Source organism: Sus scrofa, chromosome 14 (genome assembly GCF_000003025.6).
Source record: "Sus scrofa isolate TJ Tabasco breed Duroc chromosome 14, Sscrofa11.1, whole genome shotgun sequence".
NCBI classification, from domain to species: domain Eukaryota; kingdom Metazoa; phylum Chordata; class Mammalia; order Artiodactyla; family Suidae; genus Sus; species Sus scrofa.
The window spans coordinates 104,342,944-104,358,100 of NC_010456.5; the positions used below are offsets into that span (position 1 = coordinate 104,342,944).

General features: G+C 38.8%; 1 protein-coding gene across 4 annotated transcripts in view; it reads left to right on the forward strand.

The window, feature by feature from the left end:
- EXOC6 (exocyst complex component 6) overlaps nt 1-15,157 on the forward strand; it is a 222,696-nt gene that overhangs the window by 16,001 nt on the left and 191,538 nt on the right. The gene's annotated exons all lie outside the window — the stretch shown is intronic.

The following is a 15,157-nucleotide window of genomic DNA, read 5'->3' on the forward strand; positions in this document are numbered from 1 at the left end:
GTCATCCCCACGCCCTCGTGGCCGGAGTGGGCGACTAGGCAGCGTGGGCCGGCGGAGAGGAGCTGATGCTCTGGAACGCGCTGATGGGAGCGTGCTGTCGCCGGGCTGGCCTCTCTTGGAGTCTGGGGAGCTTTTACTTCTTTACAAACGTTTAATTGCTTTTGCATTTATTTCCCCCTTATTTTAAAGAGAATCTCCACCCTTTAAAAATAGTCCTAGGTAATGAATATTCCAGACCGAGTACCTGCTGCTCTAATAATAGAATGTTAGCCGGGCACTGTAGTGATCCATTAGATTGTGTTCTTCAAGAATAGTGCCTTTTAAATATAAGGTTTTATTTTTCACTTTGATGACAATGAAATTATTATTCACTTAGGGAACTTGGGATTGATTGTGCTTTTATCATTATTTTCTTCAGGATACACTTCCTAGAAATGGAGCACTGTATATTATGTGGCCTGTGGATATAGTATAATGTGAAGCCAGTTCAAGTTATGATGTAAATCCACCTTACCCTAAGAGTCTGGAGACCTGGGTTCTTGGTTTACCCTAGTTTTACCACTGATGAAGTGTGTGGTCATGGTGAAAAATCATTTAACTTCTCTAGACATCAGTTGCTTATTTGTAGACTTGGGAGGGTTAGGTGTTTAGGTGCCCAGAAAGCCCAGGATCTTAGGGACCATGCCTCTTTGTTTACTGCTGTATCCCTAGCACCAAGCATGTGGTAGGCACTTGGTAATATTTTTGTCACATGAAGTTTCTTCTATGATATAAGAATAATTTGTGTATTTCCTTTTTCAATGTAATTCTTTTCATAAAACTCCACATTTGGTAATGAAAGTAGAAATCATAGATTAAAAGGAAGCTTTGTTTTCCTCAGTGGATGGTGGAACTGAAAGAGTATTAGTGTGTCTAATTATCAGAACAGTCCATTTTTTTGAAAAGAGTATTGGTTATGAAAGAGATGCTTCCTTTTTTGTTTTTGTTTTTGTCTTTTTGCTATTTCTTGGGCTGCTCCCGCGGCATATGGAGATTCCCAGGCTAGGGGTCTAATCAGAGCTGTAGCCACCGGCCTAGGCCAGAGCCACAGCAACGCCGGATCCGAGCCGCGTCTGCAGCCTACACCACAGCTCATGGCAAAGCCGGATCCCCAACCCACTGAGCAAGGCCAAGGGATCGAACCTGCAACCTCATGGTTCCTAGTCGGATTCGCCGACCACTGAGCCTCCACAGGAACTCCGATGCTTCTTTTTTCTTCTTCTTTTTTTTTTTTTTTTTTTTTTTTTAGGGCTGCACCTGTTCCCAGGTTAGGGGTCGAACTGTAGCTGTACTGCTGGCCTATGCCACAGCAATGCCAAATCCCAGCGGAATCTGCGACCTACACCACAGCTTACGGCAATGCTGGATCCTTAACCCACTGAGCGAGGCCAGGGATTGAACCTGCATCCTCAAGGATATTAGTCAGATTTGTTTCCGCTGAGCCACGATGGGGACTCGGAGATGCTTCCTCTTGAGAATATGTGCTTGGCAGTATCCTTGAAAGCAAATGAAATTAACTTAAAAGAAAAAATTGAGAGTTTGCTCTTGAACAACAAGGATTTGAACTGTGTGGATGCACTTAGAACTGGATTTTTTAAATAGTAAATACTATGGTACTGCATGATCTGCATTTGGTTGAATTGAGGCTGTGGGGAAACCTAGTGTATGGATGGCTGACTATAGGTTATACATGGATTTTCCAGGGCATGAAAGGTCTGTGGCCCTAACCCACTCATTGTTCAAGGGTTAGCTATATATTGAGAGATTTTTGTGATACAAATAGAATATATGTGTTCATGGTGTTATCATTCTCTTCTATTTTGCTGGACATTTGTGTCACCTGCTTACTTTGTTGAAATCCTGAACTTTTGGGAGTTCCTGCTGTGGCATAATGGGTTAAGGACCCCGAGTTCCTGCAGCTGTGGTGTAGTTTGCAGCTGTGGCCCACATTCTTTAGTAAACGCAGACTTACCCTGTATACACCCTTGTCATCTCTCATTTACAGACAGACTCTTTGCATACACACATAGAAGGCACTACCAGCAGTCCTTTTCTCTTGAACAGAGTTTAAGTAAGCTACTACCGTTTTTTTTTCCCCTAGGTTTCACTGAGTGAAGTGCTAATACTGAATTTTATTTTATTTTATTTTTAATTTTTTTTTGTTTTTGTCTTTTTAGGGCTGCGCCTGTAGCATATGGAAGTCCCCAGGCTAGGGGTCAAATCAGAGCTGCAGCTGCCAGCCTGTGCCACAGCTGTAGCAATGCCAGATCTGAGCCACGTCTGTGACCTGCACCACAGCTCATGGCAACACTAGATCCTAACCCACTGAGCAAGGCCAGGGATCAAACCCATGTTCTCATGGATACTAGTCAGAATCGTTACTGCTGAACCATGACGGGAATTCCGCTACTACTAAATTTTAAAAAAGTTTTATTATGGGAAAATTTAAGTGTTTTAAAAAGTAAAAATGTATAATGAACCACATGAATCTACCATCTACCTTCAGTTCAACCCCTTAATCAGTCTACTCTTTCTCATCCTGGATTATTTTGAAGCAAATTCCAGACATCAGTTCATCTATAAATATTTCAACATTAAGATTAATTTTTGTATTTTCTTAATTAACAGTTAATTAAGTTAAAGCTGGTCTGCAGTCTTATGTTGTATGGTTGTATAATTTTTTTTGCAGCAGACTTTTTTTCTCAGCCTAACCTTTAACTGATTTGCACCTTTTTTTTTTTTTTTTTTGTCTTTTTAGGGTTGCACCTGGGGCATATGGTGGTTCCCAGGCTAGGGACCTGATTTACTTTCTATTAGATCTGGTTTCCTGGAGGAAGCCAGGTGATTAAATGAGAAGCATATTATATACTTTTCACAGGGCCTGGCATATGATATGTTTTTTTGGCCACAATGGAATTAAATTAGAGGTTAATAACAAAACCATCTGGAAAGTTCCCAAATATTTGGACACTGAATAACACACGTCTAAATGAAGAAATGGAAAGAGAAATTAAAAAGTACTTGAACAATTAAGATGAAGACACAACATATCAGAATTTGTGAGATACAGATAAAACTATTCTTAGAAATACAGCACCAAATACCTCTATTGGAAAAGTATGGTTTAAAATAATGGCCTCAGCTTGTAACTTAAGAAACTAGAAAATAAAGAGCAAATGAAATCCAAAAGAGCCAAAGAAATGAGATAATAAAGATCAGAGTGGATATCAGTGATACAGGAAATAGAAAAGCAATTGGAAAATCGGTGAAACTGAAACCTGGTTCTTTGATGTCAGTAAAATTGATAAGCCTCTAGTGGGAAAAAGGGAGAAAATACGAATTATGAATTCTCAACTCACTTTGGAGTCAACAATAATCTGATACCAAAACTAAACAAAGACAATCCTAGAAAAAGAAACTACACATGAATATTATTAATACACACACATGAAAACACTTTAAATAAAATTTTAGCAAATGAAATCCGTAATATATATGAAAAAAATCACAAATGATATTTATTTCAAGAAAGGATACGTTTGAAAAACCAACCAATGTAATTCATATTAAACCAAAAAAAAAAAAATCTGATCTTTTTCTGATCTTTTTTTCTTGGTCAGTCTAGAAAAATTTGTCAATTTTATTAATCTTTTCAAAGAACTTTTGATTTTATTGGTATTTATTGTTTTCCTATTACCTATTTCCTTTGTATCTAATCTTTTTTTTTCTTGCTTTTTTAGGTTAATTTACTCATATTTTTACTAGTGTTTTGTGATGGAAGAGCAGGCTATTGATTTGAGATCTTTCTTATTTTAAAATATAGGCTTTTGTAGCCATAAATAACACTCCAAGCACTGCTTTAGCATTATCCCATAAGTTTTGGTATTGCGTGTTTTCATTTTCATTCATCTTGAGGTATTTTAAAAATTTCCTTTGTCATTCTTTAGTCATTGGTTATTTAGAAGTATGTATGTAAGTATTTCTACATATTTGTGAATTTCTTAAATATCCTTCTGTTATTAAGTTCTAATCTCATTGCATTTGGTCAGAGATTATACTTTGTATGATTCCAGTCCTTTCGAATTCATCAAGGCTTGTTTTATGGCCTAACAGGTGGTCTGTCCTAGAGAATGTTCCATGTGTACTTGAGAAGAATGTGTATCCTGATGGTGTTGGGTAGAAGATTCTATAGATGTCTGTTAGGTCTTATTAGATTATAGTTGTTCAAGTCTTCGATTTCCTTTTTGATCTTCTGCTTAGTTCTGTCCATTATTGGGTAATGGATATTTTTTGTTTCTTGTATTTTGGGTTCTGTTGTTAGGTGTATAAATGTGTATACTTGTTATATATTTCGTTTTTTTAAAAATAAGATTCATTGATATAAATTTGAAATGTAATAAATTGTCCATATTTAAATAATGCATTTTGATAAGTTTTGATGTACATCTGCATACATGAAAGCACCAACAAAATCAAGATAACGAGTAGATTCAAAGAAGTTTCCTTCATCCCTCCTTGATCCCTTTCTTCTCTCTCTCCCTGAACCTACTCTGCAGGCAATCACTATTTTGTTTTCTGTCACTATAGATAAATTTGCATTTTCTTTCTTTCTTTCTTTCTTTTTTTTTTTTGTCTTTTTGCTATTTCTTGGGCTGCTCCCATGGCATATGGAGGTTCCCAGGCTAGGGGTCGAATCGGAGCTGTGACCACCGGCCTATGGCACAGCAACACAGGATCTGAGCCGTGTCTGCGACCTACAGCACAGATCATGGCAACACTGGATCCTTAACCCACTGAGTAAGGCCAGGGATTGAACCCGCAACCTCATGATTCCTGGTCAGATTCGTTAACCACTGAGCCACAACGGGAACTCCAATAAATTGGCATTTTCTACAGTTTTATATAGCTGGAATAATAAACTTCTGCTTGTTATCTATTTCTGAATGATCGACTCTTTTGCCGTTATAAAATGTTTTTATTTCTAGACTTGTTTTAAGTCTGTTTTGTCTGATACTAGTTTAGCTTCTTTAGTTTTCTTGTGGTTGCTCCTTGCATATTTCTTTTTCTATCCTTTTATTTTCAACGTATTTTTAAAATATTTTTCTTTTTTTTATCTTTAAAACAACAAATTTATTCTCTCATATTTTCAGAGGCCAGAAACCTGAAATCAAGATCTCAGCAGGGCCATTCTCCCTCTGAAGGTCCTAGGAAGGAACTTCTCCTTGCCTCTTCCCAGCTTCAGGTGCCTGTGGCAGTATTTGGCACTTCTTAGCTGTAATAGCATCACTCCAATATATGCTTCTGTTGACATATAGCCTTTTATGTGTGTTTCCAAACCTTCCCCTCCTTATAAGGACCCCAGTCATTGAATTTAGGGCCCACTCTAATCCAGTATGACCTCGTCTTAATTTGGTTGCATTTGCAAAGACCCCATTTCCAAATAAGATCACATTCACACATCTTGGATAGACATGAATTTTAGGGGGACATTATTTCCTGAGGTAGGCTTGTATTGCTATAAACTTTCCTCTTAGGACGGCTTTTGCTGTATCCCATAGGTTTTAGAGTGTCATATCTTTGTTGTCATTTGCTTCTAGGTATTTTTAAATTTCCTCTTTGATTTCTTCAGTAATCCATTGATTGTTTAGTAGCATGTTGTTTAGTCTCCACGTGTTTGTGTTTTTTGCAGTTTTTTTCCTGTTGTTGATTTCCAGTTGTATAGTGTTGTTGTCAGAAAAGATGCTTGATCTGATTTCAATTTTCTTAAAGTTACTAACATTTGATTTGTAGCCCAGGATGTGATCAATCTTAGAGAATGTTCCATTCTTGAGAAGAATGTGTATTCTGTTGCTTTTGGATGGAATGTCCTATAGATATATGTTAAGTCCATCTGGTCTAATGCTTCATTCAGGGCCTGTGTTTCCTTATTGATTTTCTGTCTGGTTGATCTGTCCATTGCTGTAAGCGGGGTGTTAAAGTCCCCCACTATTATTGTGTTATTGTCGATTTGTCCTTTTAAGGTTGTTAGCAGTTGCCTTATATATTGTGGTGAACCTAAATTGGGTGCATAGATATTTAAAATTGTTATATCTTCTTCTTGGATTGAACCTTTGATCATTAAGTGACCTTCTTTGTCCCTTAAAATATTCTTCATTTTAAAGTCTATTTTGTCTGATTTGAATGTTGCTACTCCATCTTCCTTTTGATTCCTGTTTGCATGGAATATTTTCTTCCATCCTCTTGTTTTCAATTTGTGTGTGTCCCTTGAAGTGAAATGGGTCTCTTGAAGACAGCATATATATGGGTCTTGTTTTTGTATCCATTCAGCCAGCCTTTGTCTTTTGGTTGGGGCATTTAGTCCATTCACATTTAAGGTAATTATTGATATTTATGTTCTCATTGCCATTTTATTATTTGCTTTGGATTTGTTTTTGTTGCTCTTTTTTTCTTCCCTTTTTATCTTGTTCTCTCTTCTTGTGGTTTGAAAACTATCTTTAGTGTTGTATTTGAGTTGATTTTTCTTATTTGTTTGTGTATCAATTGTAGATTTTTGGTTTGCAGTTTTTCTGAAGTTTTGATATGAGTCTATATATATACAAGATTGTTGTAGGTTGTTGGTCTCTTAATTGCAAGTGCATCTCCAGTGTCCTGCATTTGTACCTTCCTCTTCTCACAATTGCTCATTTTGATGGCATAATTGTGTGTGGATGATTTTGTGTCTTACTGTATATATACCTTTACTGGTGATCCTTGTCATTTGTGGTATTTTTGTTTCTGGTTGTGGCCTTTTCTTTTCTGCCTAGAGAAGTTCCTTTAGTATTTGCTGTAAGGCTGGTTTAGTGTTGCTGAATTCTCTCAACTTTTGCTTATCTGTGAAGTTTTGATTTCCCCTTCAAATCTGAATGAGAGTTTTGCTGGGTAAAGTAACCATGGTTGGAGGTTTTTTCCTTTCATCATGTTAAGTATAACATGCCACTCCCTTCTGGTCTTCAGAGTTTCTGCTGAAAAATCTGCCAATAACCTTATTGGGGTTCCCTTGTATGTCATTTGTTTCTTTTCCCTAACTGCTTTCAAGATTTTCTCTTTGTCTTTAATTTTGGTGAGTTTGATTAATATGTGTCTTGGGGTGTTCCTCCTTGGGTTTATTTTATATGGTACTTGTTGCACTTCCTGGATTTGAGTGAGTGGTTCCTTTCCCATGTTAGGGAAGTTTTTGGCTGTTGTCTCTTTGAGTATTTTTTCTGTCTCTTTCTCTCTTTCTTCTCCTTCTGGCACCCCTATAATATGGATGTTGGTGCGTTTAACATTGTCCCAGAGTTCTCTGAGACTCTCTTCATTTCTTTTCAATCCTTTTTCTCTTTTCTGTTCTGCATCCATGATTTCCACTAATCTTTCCTCCACCTTGCTTATTCATTCTTCTTCCTCCTGTATTCTGCTATTGGCTGCTTCTAATGAGTTTTTTATTTCAGTTATTGTATTTTGCATCTCTTGTTTAAGTTTTAAATCTTGTGTCACTTTGCTCAGTGTTTCCTGTAAATTATCCATCTTTGCCTCCAGTTTATTTCCATTTCTTGTATAATCTTCAGCATCAAGAGTCTAAAGTCTTTTTCCTGGAGGCTGAGAATCTCCTGATTATTTAGCTGTTTTTCTGAGTTTTTTTCTTTCTCCCTTATCTATCTTTTCATTTTTATAGGCTTTTGGTGTGGGGACCTTTTTACAGATAATAAGAGTTGCAGCCTCTCTTACTTCTGGTGTCTGCCCCCCTTGTGGCTGAAGTTGGTACGGGGGCTTGCTGTAGGCTTCCTGATGGGAGGGACTGATGCCTGCCCACTGGTAGGTGGAGCTGATTCCTATCCCTCTGGTGGGTGGGGCTTTGTCTCTGGGTGAGATTAGAGCCAGCTGTGTGCCTGGGGGTTCTTTAGGCAGCCTGTTTACTGATTGGTGGGGCTGTGATCCCACCTGGATTGTTGTTTGGCCTGGGGCTTCTCAGGGCTCATGGGTGGGGCCACATTCTCCCAAAATGGCCACCTCCAGAGAAAGGCATGCTGCTGGATATTCCCGAGAGCTTTGCTTTCAATGTCTTTCCCTCACAACAAGCCACATTCACCCCTGTTTTCCCATGAACTGCAGTCAGGTCTGACCCAGATTCCTATGGAGACTTCGCTTTGCCCTTGGACTCAGTGCACGTCAAAGTCTGTGTGCACCTTTCAAGAATGGGGTCTCCATTTCCACCAGTCCTGTGGAGCTCCTATGCACAAGCGCCACTGGCCTTCAATGTCAGATGCTCCAAGGGTTCTTTCTCCCAGTGCCAGATCCCACACCTGGGGGTTTGATGTGAGGCTCAGAACCCTCACTCCTGTAGGTGAGTCTCTTGTGAACCAGTTACTTTCCAGTCTGTGGGGCTTCCCTCCTGGGAGGTATGGGGTTGCTTATATCATATAATCACCCCTCCTACCTCTTGATGTGTCCTCCTCTTTGTCTTCTGGAGTAGGACATCTTTTTGAAAGTTTATGGTCCATTTGCTTGAAGATTGCTCAGCATTTGGTAGTAAATTTTGTTGTTTTTAGGAGAGAAGTTGAGCTCCAGTCCTTCTATTCTGCCTTCTTAATCCCATCTCTCAACCTATTTTTTTTTATCTTTGAATCTAAAGCATATTGTGTGTAGATAGCATGTTGTTGGATCTTGATTATTATTCAGTTTGATAGTCTCTGACTTTTTGTTTGTTTGTTTGTTTGTTTGTTTTTTTGGCTGAGCCTGTGGCATGTGGAAGTTCCCAGGCCAGGGACTGAATCCGTACCACAGCAACACCTGGGCTGTTGCTTCGAAAATGCCAGATCCCTGGTCTGCTGAGCCACCATGGGACTCCTTTTTTTCTATTTGTTTGTTTAGCTGCCCCAGCAGCATGTGGAATTTCCTGGGCTAGGGATTGAATCTGAGTTACAATTGTGATCTGCACCACGGCTGTGGCAATACCATGTCCTTAACCCATTGTGCTGGGTTAAGGATCTGACTGGCACTGCCACAGAGACAAGCTGGATTATTAACCCACTGCACCGCAGTGGGGACCCCTCCATTTATGTTTAATGTTAATATTTATATAGTTGAATTTACATCTGCCATTGACATTTTACTTGGTATTTTCTGTATGTCTTACTTCTTTTAGTGCCTCCATTCTTTTTTTTTTTGCCATTTTTTTGTTAAGTGAGTATTTTCCAATATATCATTTTAATTACTTTGATGATTTTTCTAGTATTTAATTAAATTAATTTTTATTTATTTTTGTCTTTTTATTATTATTATTATTATTTTTTTAGGGCCACACTTGTAGCGTATGGAGGTTCCCAAGCTTCAAGTCAAATGGGAGTTGTAGCTGCTGGCCTACACCACAGCCACAGTAATTCGGGATCTTTGTCGTGTCTGTGACCTACACCACATCCTTAACCCACGGAGCAAGGCCAGGGATTGAACCTGCATCCTCATGGTTTCTAGTTGGATTCATTTCTGCTGAGCCACTACGGGAACTTCTCCAGTATTTAAAAAAATTATTTTTTTAGTTGCTCTTAAAATTGGCTTAAGATTAATTCTGATAATTCCAGCGAAAGGTGGAAATGTTACTTCTGGATAGCTCTATTCCATCTTTCTCTTTTTTGTGCTGTTATTATATTTTATATCTTTGTATGTTATAAAACGAATAATACATTGTTATAATTGTTGCTATATATAACTTTATTTTTTAAAGTGGCTAAGAGAAGAAAGGAGAGCAAGTTTATAGAGTTTGTTACCTTAGCCTTATTTACCATTTCTGATTCTCTTCATTTGTTGCTGAATTTTTAGTTGTGTCATTTTCTTACTGCAGTACAGCTTTGCTCCCACATACCTAATTTGTGCTGTTACTTTCAAATATATTACATTTCTATATGTTGTCAGTAAATTTATATACATGTTGTTTTATGCAATTACTTTTTAAATCAGTTAAGAAAGATGCATTTATACTGTCTTTTATAATTAAGTAGTTACCTTTATTGGTGTTCTTTTGTGTGTGTGTGTGCATGCGCATGTGAATGCACACGTGTGTGTTCATATTGCCACCTGGGCTCACTCTTTTAATGATGAAGAACTTTCATTAGTATTTTTTGTAAGGCTGGTCTGTTAGTAACTCATTCTCCCAGTTTTTGTTTATCTATAATTGTCTTTTATTTCACCTTCATTTTTCAAAGATAGTTTTATTGGTTATAACACTCTTGGTTGACAGTTTTTTTCTGTTAGCACTTTTAATATATCATCCTACTGCCTTTTGGCTTTCTCATCTTTCTTTCTTTCTTTTTTTTTTTTTTTTTGTCTTTTTGCTGTTTCTTTGGGCCGCTCCAGGGCATATGGAGGTTCCCAGGCTAGGGGTCTAATCGGAGATGTAGCCACCGGCCTACACCAGAGCCACAGCAACGCAGGATCCGAGCCGCGTCTGCAACCTACACCACAGCTCACGGCAACGCTGGATCGTTAACCCACTGAGCAAGGGCAGGAACCGAACCCGCAACCTCATGGCTCCTAGTTGGATTCGTTAACCACTGCGCCACCACGGGAACACCTCATCTTTCTGATAAGTCAGCCATTAGTATCAGTGGGATTCCCATGTGTATATGTTTTTTTTCCCTTGCTACCTTCAAGGTTTTCCCTTTGTCTTTCAAATTTTTTTTTACTGTGATGTGTCTGGGTATGGATGTCTTTTTTGTTTGTTCTTCTGGTAGTTTGTTGATCATCTTAAATGTTTAATGTTTTTCATCAAAATTGGGGAATTTTAGCCATTGTTTCTTCAAATATTCTTTCTGGTCCTTTCTCTTCTTTGCTTTGGTACTCCCATTGTGTGTATGTTGGTGTGCTTAATGGTGTCCACATTTCTCTGAAGCTCTCTTCATTTTCTTCATTATTTTTTCTCTCTGTTCTTTGGATTGCATATTCTCTACTAGTCTATGGTCAAGTAGTCTATCTTTCTTCTGCCATTTTATATCTGCTGTTGAGATACTCTAATGAGTTTTTCATTTCTCTTGTTAACGTTTCAATTCCAGAATTTCAACTTAGTTCTTATTTATGATTTCTCTCTGTTTGTTAGTATTCTTTATTTTATTAGACATTGTCATCATACCTTCCTTCACTTCCTTAAGCATGGTTTTCTTTAGTACTTTATTTATTTATTTTGTCTTTTTGCCATTTCTTGGGCCACTTCTGTGGCATATGGAGGTTCCCAGGCTAGGGGTCGAATCGGAGCTGTAGCTGTCAGCCTACACCACAGCCACAGCATCGTGGGATCCAAGCCGCGCCTGCAAACTACACCACAGCTCACGGCAGTGCCAGATCCTTAACCCACTGAGCAAGGCCAGAGATTGAACCTGCAACCCCATGGTTCCTAGTCGGATTTGTTAACCACTGAGCCACGACAGGAACTCCTTTTTAGTACTTTAAACACAGTATTTTGAAGTCTTTGTTAACTCCATCTAGGTCTTATAAGGTCTGTTTTTTTTTCCTTTGTGTGTGTGGGTCCAAGTGTCTCTCTCTCCCTCTCTTTTATTTATTTATTTATTTTTTGCCTATCTCATAATTTATTGTTGTGGTTGAAAACTAGGAATTTTAGATAGTATATTATATCAACTCTTGATATCGATCCCCACTACCCCACCACCTTCTGGGGCTTGTTCATATTTGTTTGTTTAATGGCTTGGCTGGGCTATTCTAGTCAAGAGTATTTCTCTCACAGTATGAAGCCTAGGCTTTCACTCCTCAGAGGGCACATTTTGGCACATGCACAGTCACTCTGGAATGACATTGGTTTTAGCAGAATTCTCTGTCGCTTTCCTGATTTCTGTTAAGCTGTCTGCGTGTCTTGGTATCAACACTCAGATGCTGGACTCCAGATAATTGCTGGCTGGCTGCTCTGTTGTTTTCAGCAATATCCAGGGACATAAGTTGTTTCACAGTCTGACCAAGTTAATTTGGTCCCCTTTGCAGTGGTAGGTTTTTTTTTTTTTTTCTTTTTCCCTTTTGCAAGTGATTTGTTGAGGCACCACTTTCAAATGAAACATGTAGGAGGGAGGGAAATGGGATAGAGAAGAGGAAATCAGTAAAACTGTGGGTTTAAGTGTAGCCTTAGCCTGATTCCAGGAAGAGCTCTGGAGTTAGAATGATACCACAGAGTTGTTCCACTTTGAGGCAATGGGCCTGACCTTTTACTCTCACCTCCAATGCTTTCTCATTGGCTACAGGCTCCTCCCACAGTGTGTATGTGTTGGGGATGCATACCCTCCCAGGCATTACTGGGTGGAGTCCCTTCCCCTTGAAGGTCTCCAGAGAAGGGTGTAGCTATGAGTCCTTAGCAGCTGAGAGGTGAATGCATCACCTGGTAACAGGGATCTGCTATATGTTCCAGTAGTTAGAACCTATTCAAACCAGATCATGCTTAGTAAATTTGAAGGAATAAATGATAAATTATAATACATTATAATATAATAATTTATATTATTATTTATCATATTTATAAGTTATATAAATATATATGATAAATATAAGGAATAAAAGGTAATTTATCTCTATTTCATATTTATTCTTGGCTTAATGATTTTTCTAGTGGATTAAATTCTCTAATCTTCCCAATCTTGATTTTTAAAATATTATTTTAAAAAATTGTTGTATGATATCCATAACATAAAATTTACCATTTTATGTGGTTTTCGTTTTCTTTTTCTTTTTTTTGGCTATGCTCACAGCCTGAGCTAGGGATTGAACCTGTGCCACAGCAGTAGTAGTGACTCCAGCCACAGCAGTGACAATGTTGGATCCTTAATGTGTTGAGCCAGGGAACTCAAAAAGGCTTTTTAAAAAATTTTATTTTTATTTTTATTTATTTATTTATTTTTTGTCTTTTTGCTATTTCTTGGGCCGCCCCTGCGGCATATGGAGGTTCCCAGGCTAGGGGTCGAATCGGAGCCATAGCCACCGGCCTACGCCAGAGCCACAGCAACGCAGGATCCGAGCCGCGTCTGCAACCTACACCACAGCTCACGGCAACGCCGGATCGTTAACCCACTGAGCAAGGGCAGGGACCGAACCCGCAACCTCATGGTTCCTAGTCGGATTCGTTAAACACTGCGCCATGACGGGAACTCCAAAAAATTTTATTTTTAAATTTTTTACTGCAGTTGTGACCTATGCCCCAACTGCAACAATGCCAGATCCTTAATCCCCTTCACCTAGCCAGGGATTGAACCTGTGCCACCACAGAGACAACACAAACTCTTAACCACAGCAGGAACTCCTGAAACCAAGCCTTTTTAAAATTTATCATTTTAAATATACAGTTCTGTGTCATTAAGTACATTCAAATGCTACACAACCATCACCACTAAACATCTCCAGAACTTTTTCATCTTTTCAGACTGAAACTGTACTCCTCACATGCTAATCCCCATTGTCCCTTTTACTTGGTATCATACTTTCTGTTTCTATGAATATGGTTATTTTCGATACTTCATATAAGTAGAATCATATAATTTCCCTTTTGCAACTGGCTTATTTTACTTAACATTATGTTATCAAGGTTCATTCATGTTGTAACGAGTTAGGATTTCCTTCCTTTTTAAAAATTTCTTAATTTTTAAGTGAGAATTGCAGCGTTTTTTGAAATTTTTATTTATTTATTTATTTATTTGCTTTTTAGGGCTGCACCTGCAGCATATGGAGTTTCCCAGGCTAGGGGTCAAATCAGAGCTACAGCCGCCAGCCTACGCCACAGCCACAGCAGTGCAGGATCTGAGCTGCGTCTGAGACCTACACCACAGCTTATGGCAATGCCAGTTCCTTAACCCACTGAGTGAGGCCAGGGATTGAACCTGCAACCTCATGGTTTCTAGTTGCATTCATTTCCACTGTGTCACAAAGGGAACTCCAGAATTTCTTTCCTTTTTGAGGCTGGATAATATTTCATTGTACCTATATACTACTTTTTGTTTATCCATTATTTGTTGATGGACACTCAGATTGCTTCCATTTTTTGGCTCTTGTGAGAGCCACTGTGATCAAGGTGTACAAATATGTGTTTGAGTGCAGTGTTAGTTTTTCAGGCCAATTTTTGAGGTTTGCTCTCATCACAGGAGGGCTCTTCACATTTTGTTTCCCTGGTTTGTTTTGGTAAACCGGCTGACCTATGATTTAGGTTGTTGACCTCATGGAACTACCAGCCTCCTCTCAACTTCTTACTACCAAAATCTCCATTGTTTTTGAGATTACCCTTATGTTTGGACTTCCTGGTACTCTGTTCTAAAGTTAGTTTCTGTGGGGAGAACTTTGTGGCTTTCTGTACTTATCTCCTGCCTCTCCAGGTGGGTATCATATCTGAGTCTCTGTTCCAGAGCCTGGGCAAGAACAGTAGCCTGTTTTAAGTGATACTTTTCTTTATGAGCAGGACTCTGGGTGGGACAATAATATCTGGTCTTCTTGGCTTGACCTTATAGTGTGCAGCCTCTGTTCCATGAGCTGAGGTGGGGCACTTAGGATCCCAGTCTTCCTGACTGTTACATCTGTGGTAAAGCCTCTGTCCTGTGACAGTCTTCTTGGGGCTGGGTGGAGGAAGAAGGGCTGGGTAGAAGGGAGCCCTCCACCTTTCAGTCACACTCATCCAGAATATAGCTTCTGTAACTCTGAACTGTAGGGGAGGGAGGATGAGAAATGCAGAATGCCTGTCCTTTCTCTAACCCCTACCCATAACCTGGAGGGAGAGGAAGCCCTGCCTCCTTAGCCACACCCACCCAAGATGGAGCTTCTATCATGCTGAACTGGAAGAAGGGTGTTAGTTGTGGTTCAAGGGCACAAACTCTTAACTGTTCTTGGTAGATTTTCTTGAATAAATGCTTCTTCATTTGCTGTAAGCTCTTAGGACAATTTCCAGAGATATTAAATGGTGCTTTTTTATTTTTTGTATTTTATTTTTTTAAAGTTATTTTTCTTTTTGTTATTAAAGTATAGATTTACAGTCTTGTGCCAGTTTCTACTGAACGGCACGGTGGCCCAGTTATACATATATATACATTCCTTTTTTTTTTTTTAAGAGCCGCACCTGTGGCATATGGAAATT